The following is a 9,151-nucleotide window of genomic DNA, read 5'->3' on the forward strand; positions in this document are numbered from 1 at the left end:
TAGGGGCGCGGCTATAAGTCTCCCGCTCCCGGGCCTCGTGCGGGATTTCCGGAGCATCCACTCGACATGGCTTTCCCGCCCCCGGTGAGTCGAGGCGAAGGCAGCCTCCGCGCACGTGGCGAGGCACGCCAGGCTGCGCCTCTGCCCGGGTGTAGTAGCGCTCCCTCCGAAGGCTTGCTTGGCCGGCCGGCCGGCCGGCCCTGCGACACGAGTCTGCCTCTCGCGCCCCTTCTCACGTTTGTAGCAGGCACGCGTGTCTCTCCCTCCCTCCCGCTCTTTCTGGCTGTTTTGCACGGGAGCGCTTCCCTGGAGAGAGTCGGGGTGGGGAAGGAGAATGGGGGAAAAAAAAAAGAGATATTCCTGCAAAGGCCCTCCAGGGTTGACCCTAACGGGCGCCCCAGGTTGTTGCCCTTCTTCCCGACACGTGTCAGGGGCGCGTTCTGGGTCTCCTTTCGGCTGCCCGGTTCCCGGCCTTCCCTGTACCGAATTTCAGCCCTGCTGCAGGGTCTCCTGCTTGAGCGAGGGTTTGGGCTAGAAGACCCTCCCCAAGGTCCCTGCCCACCCGTGTTTAGTTGTAACGAAATGGCTCGGGTTAGCTTTGAGCCCGGGTGGCGGGGTTTTTTCCCCCCTTTCAGGATTCTGGGCTTGCGTGTTAATGCATTAATAGGGGAGTCACACGCCTGAATAAATAAATGTGCATGGTTCTGTTTCTCTCCCCCCAAATATATCTGGGTTTCCACCTGGCTGGTGCTTCCCTCCACTTTCCTTAACTCGTTGCCCCATAATTTGTTTTCTGCCATTTTCTATTTCTAAAGAACGTTTTGGTTTTTTTGCTTTAGCCTCAGCAAGAGAGGGGGTATTCTAGAATTTCCCTTGCAAGTCCACCATTTGCCGTGGGGAGAGTCTTCCTCCATTTATTTTGGTGTGCAGAGGCCTTCAAAAGCTGTCTTTGTGGGGTTCCCAAGCCTTCTTTGACACGCACACACACACCCTGGAAACTCTCTTGTGTTACCCTGGGCCAGAGGGAAGTAATAGCTCCATTTTTCACATAAGTCTGGGACTTTGAAAAGGTTGGCAGCTTTTTAAGACTTGTGGACCTCAACTCCCAGAATTCTCCAACCAGTATGTGGACTTCACGGGGAAGCGTGGCTGGCTGGGGGATTCTGGGAGTTGAAGTCCACAAGTCTCAAAAGTTGACAAGGTTGGACACTCCTGCTTTGCAGCTTATTTTTCCAAAATAGTATGAATTTATCCCTCACCACTGCTAACCAGCATGGTTAATATTGAGTTGGAAGCTTTCTCTCTCTCTGCAGCCAGGAGACCCAACATGTCAGCTCCTAACTAAACTACCATTGGTTCCAACTTAACTGCCATTGGTTCCAACTTAACTAACATTGGTTCCAGACCTGAAGTCAAGGCATGTGCCTGATTTTTCCCACCAGTGCAGATTCTTACAACTTAATTCCCTCTCTTTTAATTTGGGCCTTTTGTAATTATTATTTTAAATAACGGAGTGTGAGTTTTCGTTTCAAATGGCCTGTTTGCATTTTTATCCTCCCTTGCATGGGAAGCCTGAGGGCTCTACAATGTGAGGTTGAGATAGCCTTAAAAAAAATTGGGAACCGTCCCAGGAACAGTCTTTAATCCCAAAATACACTTGAAGGCCATTATAAGATTTTGAAGACAAGGAGACGAGGGAGTTGCCGGATTTTCTGTTAAGAACAGCTGTTGCTTTTTAAGTTGGGACAGCAGCAAAATCTGGTGTCAATTTTTGTGCCTCGTGATAGGTTGCAACTAAACCATATGGGAAAATGCATATCTGCAGTAATATTACATTTGTTTTCATGAAGCCAAAAGCCTGCTTCAGATTAATTCCAGACCTTTGCAATCTATTTTACTTTCTCTGCTTGAGCAAGTTTTAATAGCAGCCTGAGAAATTCCTTGAGCCCCCTTCTGCATCTTAAAAAAAACACTAGAGGAGATAACAATTTTTAAAATAAATTATATATAGGGATTTTCAAGGAAAGACCAACAGCATGTGCACCTTTTTCTTTACTAGGGAGTAGGAACTATAAATGTATTACTGAGTCAAGATTTAATATAATACAACTGGTTTCATCTGAATATGTATACAAATAATCCTCATTCACTGACGTCCTCTTTTAGTAACCATTTTCAATTACGACGAGGATGAAAAAGTACGGTAGTTTTACAATCAATCCTGGCATTTGTAATCTTTGCAGATCTGTAAAGCAAAAGGAAGCTGAAATTTGATTGTAACCAAGCTGTGGTTAAGCAGGCATATACATAGAATGAAGGCTATTGCTAAGCACATTGGTTTGTGCTTAAATTGTAAGCCGCCCTGAGTCTTCGGAGAAGGGCGGGATATAAATGGGATTAAAATAAATAAATAAATAAATAAATAAATAAAGTGAGCTCTTGTTATATGAGTGTAATATAAAGCCCTTGTAATTTAAAAAAAAGTAAAAATCCAGAATTGGAGAGGATTTTGAATTCCAAAATCTCGACTATCCATTTCATAGTTGGGGAACTAAGGTTAAATGGCTTGCCCACTGCTTTTTTTCTCCCCATCAATATGTTGTTAATGGCACGGACATTAGTGATGATTCAGCAGCTGCGCTGAGTATAATTGTGTGTCTTGGTATAAACGGGAAAGTATTTCCTTTGCAAATGCCTGTGATAACTTCCTGCTCTCCCCTCTTGCTAAATAATCTAGCGTTGTAAGAACAGAAAATCATGGCGACTCAATTCTAAGGTTTTGACTGAGGCTCAGAAAAGTTGCAGAAATCCTTGAAATACAGTGTTCAGTTCAATTTCTACTGCAGGAGATAAAATGTGCAGCTATTCCAGACTATAGGACACTGTTTCTCAACCTTGGCAACTTTAAGATGTGAGGACTTCAAAACTCAACCAGCATTGCTGGCTAGGAGTTGAAGTCCACAAGTCACAAAAGGGCCAAGTTTGAAGACCCCTGTTCTAACCTAATGCTTTAACCACTACGCTAAACTAGCTAAGCACAGTAGATAATTGCTTTGTTGCTTAATGCAACTTGTGCGTGTAGACAATGTCATTGTGCACACAGGGAAGGGAGCAACGGAGAATGCACAAACTAGAGGGGATATTTATTGTTTAGTGTGTCTGGGACAGTGTTTGCCATAATTCTGCTGAAAACAAGAAAAACTGAAGAGTACAAATAGACCACAGTGTACAGAATTTGGGAAGGGCGGTGCAGGTTTTTTGCTCTTGACCAGGCCATTGAGAAATCAATGCAAAGGAAGAAAGTTAATTGTACATTAATTGATTTAGATAATGCATATGAAAGTAAGCAGGAACGATGGGATAAGTTGCATGAATATGGAATTGCAAGGTTGCTTGCTTAATGCGATAAAAGTGTTACGTGGTGGAAGAGATTAAATAGACAGCTTAGTAACTGGTGAAGTTCCCTTGTTTGCTTAATGCAGTTATTAATAAATGTATAAGGAGCGCTTATTATGATATTGGAGGCGGGTTGTAGGTTTGCTAATTTATTTATGGCAAATGCTTCCGTGCTACTAGTCATATAACTCAGTGGCTTAAGGCATGACATCCAGTACATATACATTACAATAAATTCACATTATTTATTGAGCATATTGGTAGTATGAGTAGCATCAACTTAGTTTCATTGTAATTTTACAAATACCATAAAACCCTCGCAGCGAGCAGCAGATGGTGCTATAGTGTTAGCTGAGAATGTGATTTCCAACACATGATGGCTGGTATGATGTAACCGTGGATGTGAGCATTCATCAAAGACCAAGGAAATTTGTGGTTGGATGGAGTTGATGAAATCCTGAAAAAAAGAGAAATAAGAAGTTTACAGAACAAAAGGAAAGGAGAGCCTTATTTACATCTAATTTTATATAGCTGCCTGTCTCACAGAATATTTTGGGTAGCCTGCAACAGGGTTAAAAACTGGTTATAAATAAATAAGCAGGTATTATTATTATTGCAGAAACATTAAAAATCTCTCAAACACAAAGCTGAAAGAAGAAATATAGGCCAAGAGGGTGTTAATAATTGATAATAGGAGAGCCAGTTCAATAATTCACTAATAATTCTAATTTTCCCATCTTAATACTTTTTGTTATAATGAGGAGGGGAAAACGCTGGCAGGTTTTCAGAATTCTGCCACTGTAAATTATATTCATAAAGTCAAATTCCAGTGTTTGTAGAGTCACTTTCCTGATCTGAAATGCTGACTGTAGGGCATGGTTGAATTAAGAATGAAAAGGTATGCAAAACTAGTGAATAAGATTATCAACTATTGTTATGTTTCACTTTTTGTCATACCTTAATTTGCTAGCTTAAGATTTCATACTCTACGTTGTAGCTTGTGGCTTAAATCTTATTTCTCTCTTTTTCTACTAGAAGGAAGGTGCTGGCAGAATCACCAAGGATTGCTGGAATAATTCGGATGTCCCAGCTCTGACTACGTGTAGCAACGCTGATATTTTTCGACGGATAAACGCCATGCTTGATAATTCTCTTGACTTCAGTGGGGTCTGCACAACGCCCATCACAAAGGAAAGGAGGGAGCTACTACCAGGTGAATTAATGAGTAAATATCATTCTACCAGGTGGAAAATCTTATGTTATTAAACATGACTTAAAATGTTTGTGATTGCCAAAATTGTTCAGATAGCTTATATCATCTTTTCCCCACCCCACACACTCCACCCCTAAGTGGGTGCTTTTCATTTCTGTTGAATTTTAACTCATAATCACTAATATGCCTTGGAGGCTGGGGATTATGGGATTGAAGTCCAGCAAATCTGGAAAAACAGCATCAGAGGGTAGAGAGGCAACTCCTTTGATAAGATGGGTTACCTTCAATATCTTCTATTATTGGGCAGGAAGGAGGAAGAACATGAATATTTTTGGAAGTTTTTAAGAAGAGACTGGTTTCCTGCCTGAGCAGGGGGTTGGACTAGAAGACCTCCAAGGTCCCTTCCAACTTTATTATTATTATATTATTATTTCCATGGATCATTGTTTCAGATCCATAACTTTGATTAAACAGCCATTGCCCTTCACCAAAATCAGAATTGGGACAGTCTTCCATTCTGGTCCAACCACTGCAGTTTCAGCATTAAATGACCTTGAACTTTACAAGCAGGAGTTGGATCACAGCAGGTTGAAGGCTTCTAGAGAAATGAGGAGGAGGTCCTTTCTTAATTGGTGAGTAAGCTGATACTGTAGTAAGAATAAGCAAAAAGTTGACAGATTGATCATCTTTAAATTGATTCCAGATTTCTCTGTGTAATCATTTCTTATATATATCATTTTTAAAGGGAAACATCCCAATAAATTAGCTTCAAAAGGCATAATCTGCTAGCTTGATTAAACTAGGATTGTTGCAAAACAACCTGTGAAAAATTTATTCAGTTTTGAAAAGAAAATAGAGATTTATTGACTTGCGTTTGAGTCAGAGAACCCAAAGTTTACACTTCGGGTACAGGTTTGCCCCAATTGCTATTGCTAAGCACATTGATTTGTGCTTAGATTGTAAGCCGCCCTGAGTCTTCGGAGAAGGGCGGGATATAGGGATTTTTTTTTAAAAAAATGTAGTTTTTCTTCATCTACCGGAAGTTCATACGTTCTTAAGTTAGACTTCAGAAATGCTTCAAAGGAAAGAGGTCACCTCTTTAAAACAGAAGCCATTGGTCACTTAAGCAGCTCTGCTGGACCATTAAGAAAGTCTCCCTTCCATTAACCCTAACCCTCTGGCCAACACCCAACTGTTAAAATACGGCCAAATTTTAGAAAATGGCTGGCAATGCAAGGAAGGGCTTTCCAGCTAATTGTCCAGAGAAGTTGAGGAAAGATGGGAGTGTGTTAAGTAGGGCAGCTCCTCTAACTTGTAGGGCAGTGGAGTCTGGAAGATCTTCACTGCAGATGCTCAAATAAGATGGAGCGTAATTTTAGGACAGGGATGGGCAACTATGGCCTCTTCAGGACCTGTGGACCTCAACTCCCAGAACTCCTGAGCCAACATGGAATTAGAACTTGGTAGGTCCTAAAGGGGCTATAGTTGCCCACCCCTGTCTTAGGAGAACTCTGAAGGAACATACACTGTTGTGTCCCCGATGCCGCTGGGCGTCCGCTCCAGTTGTGGGAAAATCAGCAACCCAGAACTAGCCACAAAGAACCTGAGATCCAGTGTGTATGTGTGTGAGCAAGTGTGAGCATGTGCTTTTGAGTCAGTGTTGACTTCTGGTATAGATGGTCCTCAACTTACTGACCGTAACTGAGACTGGAATTACAGCTGTAAGTCATTGCGATCATAAACTGAGGCATCACAATCGGGTCCTCTGTCTGTGTGTTTGTGAACTTGTGCTTTTAAGTCAGTGTTGATTCCTGGTAAGTCCCAGCAGATGTCTTAGCAAGATTTCAGAGGTGTGTTGCCATTGTTCTCTCTAGGGCAGAGAGAGAGAGAGAGAGAGAAAGTGGCCCAGGGTAGCTTCATGCCTAAGGTGGGACTAGAACTCACAGTCTCCCAGTTTCTATCTCGGGGTCTCGCCCGTTACATCCAACAAGTTGAGTCCATTGCAGTAGCCTTGACTTATGATGGTTGCCGCCCCCTGGGGTCACGCGATCCCCTTTTGCTGACTTCCGCCAAGCAAAGTCAGCGGGGAAGCCGAATTCTCTTAACAACCAGGTTACTAACTTAGCAGCTGCAGTGATTCACTTAACAACTGTGGCAAGAAAGGTTGTAAAATGGGGCCAAAGCCACTTAACAAATGTTTCACTTAGCAATGGAAATCTTGGGCTCCATTGTGGCCGTAAGTCAAGGACTAGCCGTACTGGTGGGGGGAGGCATCCCATTAGATACCCAAAGCCTAGCCTGCACATCTTCCCTTGGACTCCTCAAAATAGTAGCGTTCGAGCCCCAGCGACTCCCTTAATTGCAGCCGTCGTTGCCCACACAAATATATCTTAGCAACCACCATAAGGCTGTTGGCTTCTTAGTGAAAGCTGAAATTATTGGGAAACTTGCTCTGTGCTCTCCGTTTCTTGCAATAAAAACTGCACGGCTTTGCTTCTGCGAAGGCGGAATTGAAGCAGAAAAGGTCCACCGGTTACAAGTAGTCCTCGAATTACAACAGTTTGTTAAGTGGCCGCTCAAAGTTACAATGACACTGAAAAAAGTGACTTACAAGCATTTTTCAGATTTAACAACCATTGCAGCATCCTCGTGGTCCTGTGATCAAAATTTAAATGCTTGGCAATTGACTCATATTTATGACGGTTGCAGTGTCCCGGGGTCATGTGATCCCCTTTTGCCACCTTCTGACAAGCAGATTCAATTGGGGGAGGGGAGGGGGAAGCCACTTAACAACCAGGTTACTAACTGCAGTGATTCACTTAACAACTATGGCACAAAAGGTGGTAAAATGGGGCAAAACTTAACTGAACAAATATCTTAACAACAGAAAGTTTTGGCTCAATTGTGGTCAGCAGTCAAGGACTACCCCTTACTTCCACCTTGTAGTAATATCTTCTTCTCTAACAGAGTATTTATTAAGATGAACTTTGCTTCTGTCCAGTAAAAACGAAGCGTTGCTGGCCACTTGAACCACTGATGCCTCTTTTAAAGATCTAAAATGGAAAGCTAGTTCAAATGTCATTTCTGGGAATAATTTCTGCTAGGTTGTACTGGAGGAATTGCATGACTAAACATTTTACTCTAGCGTGTCGTGTATTCCTAATCTAGTACACCCTTCTGTTCCTGAAAACATGCGCTGTTTTCACCAGAAGAAGCCTCCATAAAGCATTGCCCACAGTGGTTGATGGAGATGATAGAACTAGCTGAGATGGCTAAATTGACTTCTGTGATAGGAGAACAAACTTTGTTGCTGATTGGGAACCCCTTATTAAGTCTTCCTTACTCTAGCTAGCAAAATGATATAATCTGCACATCTCGCTAGTGTTTTAGCCTCTTGCTTTAATTCTACTTGGCTTTAACACAATGGGCTACATTTATGCAACACAGCACCAAGCAAAAAAACATGGTGGCTTAATGTAATGCATGACGCCAGCTTGCATTTTAGTCCAACATTGATTTCAAGGTGATAAACAGCCTAAATTAAAATTTTTAATGGCAACTTTAAAAAAAGAGAGAAATTGAGTTGAGCGGTTGAAACTTAAGCTTTGCAACTTTAGCTAACTCTGAGGAGAATATCATTGGGATAATTTCAGAAGGTTTTTTTATTGCCATTAGCATAATCAAAAGTGCCCAACCTTTGCAAAATTTGCATACAGCAGGCCACCTTGCAAGGATAACAATCTATGTTAGTTTAAAGAAATAACATTGCTCACTTTCTGAATGCAAGGGGAAGATCTGTTTTGCATTAGGGTTATGACAGCTAAGAACTAAGTCCTGAATCAGCTAAACTTCTTCATAGAAGCAGCCCTGATTTTAAGCAGCAATTACTTACCTAAAATCCTAAAGTTAGATAACTGATTATCATGAGCTTGCCCTTAACCCTGAATGACATAATTTGCAATACGCTGACTTTCACATCCTGCTAATGTTGCTTCGGTTATTCTTGTGCATCCTAAAAATGTAATCCTGGAAGGAGTTTTCTTGAGAACAGGCCAGACCTAGGAAAACAAGTCCATTTTCTTAGCAAGCCCAGAGGATGGGGTGAGAAACTTGTCCGTGTGTGATATGAGTGCCAGCCGTTTTGATGCTGTGCAAGGAAGGAAAATGGGGTTGGTAGTGGAGATAACCTCTCCGTGCCCCAGTTCCCATCCCGATCTCTGCATTATGCTGGAATCGAAAAAAATGTGCTGCATTTTTCTTACGAACACGTTTGGGTGAATTCGCAAGCACAGAGAGATGACGCCTCTGTAAGAAACCTGTGACTATGATGGTTGGAGAAGGGCGGGATATAAATGGAATTAAAATAAAATAAAATAAATAAAATAAAATACGTTTTAGGGTGCTGCCTGCATTCCTCCACCCCGTGCCCTTTTTATGGCCATCTTTATTCGGCGTCGCTCTCTTTTCAAGTCTCTAGGACTTTTCTAGCTCAAGAGTCTCCCCCCACCCCCTTTTAAAAGCTATCCATAGTCATAAACAATG

Source organism: Vipera ursinii (assembly GCF_947247035.1).
Source record: "Vipera ursinii genome assembly, chromosome: 11".
NCBI lineage: Eukaryota > Metazoa > Chordata > Lepidosauria > Squamata > Viperidae > Vipera > Vipera ursinii.